Source organism: Mercenaria mercenaria, chromosome 3 (assembly GCF_021730395.1).
Source record: "Mercenaria mercenaria strain notata chromosome 3, MADL_Memer_1, whole genome shotgun sequence".
In the NCBI taxonomy this organism is placed as follows: Eukaryota; Metazoa; Mollusca; class Bivalvia; order Venerida; family Veneridae; genus Mercenaria; species Mercenaria mercenaria.
The window spans coordinates 100,319,240-100,320,999 of record NC_069363.1 but is presented as its reverse complement, the minus strand read 5'-3'; the positions used below and the strand labels follow the sequence as shown (position 1 = coordinate 100,320,999).

At 36.0% G+C, this 1,760-nt stretch overlaps 1 long non-coding RNA gene across 1 annotated transcript; it reads left to right on the top strand.

Annotated features, from left to right (window-relative positions):
- The first annotated feature begins 738 nt into the window (after window positions 1-738).
- On the top strand, window positions 739-1,407 carry LOC128555429 (uncharacterized). Its single transcript, XR_008370055.1, has 2 exons — window positions 739-856; window positions 1,278-1,407. It is a non-coding gene; the product is annotated as an uncharacterized LOC128555429 (long non-coding RNA).
- The last annotated feature ends 353 nt before the right edge of the window (window positions 1,408-1,760 follow it).

Sequence of the window (1,760 nt, the reverse complement as noted above, 5' to 3'; positions counted from 1 at the left end):
TCAATGTAGCACCACAGTGTAGTTTTACTAGTCCTGTTACTAAGAACTTAGTAGACTTTTGTGAGAAACTTGAATTTTAAGGCAGTGCTATAGTGTAGTTATACATATTAAATGAAATTAAGTGCACTTCCACAGTGCTGAGAAAGTTACCCTGCGAAAGGATTATACTAGTAATCAAAACTTATCCAGAAGGCATTATTTATTCCCCTGATTACCACAGTAGTTTAATGCAGGGCATGCGAAACCAAAGAGAGTGCCGCAGCGTATTAATACATATTCACACAAAATAGCATGTACTGCCGCAGTGATGCAGTGGCCTTTAAATATGTGACTTTAATAAATAACATTAACTGTTTGTTTTATCTGCATATAAATACCATAGTAGACTATTGCAGGAAACAAGAAACTATAATTGTGCCACAGTGTAGTTATACCAATAACCACACAATGGACATAACTACCATAGTGTAGCAACCGTTTTACATAAAAATTACCGCAGCATAAAAATGTAGTATATTTTTGTTAATTCCTTCTATTTTCAATTGCGAAAATATACAATTTTTACTCAAATACTGCATTATACGCTATGGAAATGAGCACCCCCATTTTTCTGGTACGTATTAGTCGTCTGCGGTAGCCCGTCTGCAAAACAGTAGCGGTAATGGAGAACCCCAAAAATATAGTCTGCATTTGGCGTCTCAGGTAGTGCGTCGGTGTACGATAGCGGTAGTCGAAAGGATATCAGGGGGAAAAAGGGCTTTTCAGTTTTGCAGTATGAAGAAGCTAAAGACCACCGGTGGTCTCCGAACATCAACGCCGTCGTTTGGTTGTAACAGCGTAAAGTCGATTTACACAGGTATAACAATACTCTTATTATTAGAAAGTTACATTGATCTTATGAGTAGTTTTAATGATTTTATGGTGTTATTGAGTCCTTGCTATGTTAAGTGAACGTAATTTCTTCTACTCAATATATATAAACTGGGTCTGAGTCATTGCTGATAACATAACAAGTCGCTCAAATCCAAAATTGTACTCAAATTATCCCTTTGGATCCAATTATTCGAAACATTTTTAAAAGCATGTCATAAGAGGATGAGTCTGTAATTGCATTATATATTCGACTGCCCATAACAAGATAATCATCTTAGTACAGGATTAAATGTTTCGAGATATCCAGCCCTGAAGTACAAAAGCCAGTTCCGGTAAGTTGTGCATAATTGTAATTGAAAATCAAAATGTCTTGCTTACATAAAATATTTCTCATCGAATTTCAGTGTTTATCCCCGTGATCTTTTGAATAATGCTTTCAGGGAATGCTTTCTTCCGTATCATGATGTTGCATTCAGAACTGGGATGGCTGAGGACAAGTCCACACAGACCCCCAATTCGGAAACGCCCGTAAAACTTACGCCAACTAAAGCGAGATTGGAAATTCCAGAAAATCGATCGGGCAACAGAAAACGGCGTCTGGAAAAATCAGGAACTAAACTACTGTCTCTCAAATTAAGTGCATGAAGTATTTAAGTATTTTATTTTGTTATTTTAGTATATATTACCATTGTAAATCACCAAATGTTATAATCTGATACGTTTTATTATTGCTCATTATTACTACATTTAAAACAAAAGTCCCTTCATTCAGTTTAGCTACATAACAGTTGCAAAACTCACCCAGGAAGGTACATGTTAAAAAAAGAAACACCCCGTAATGGCCATCAAAATCATCTGGGAAATCGACAAAGAAAAATGACTGTCTG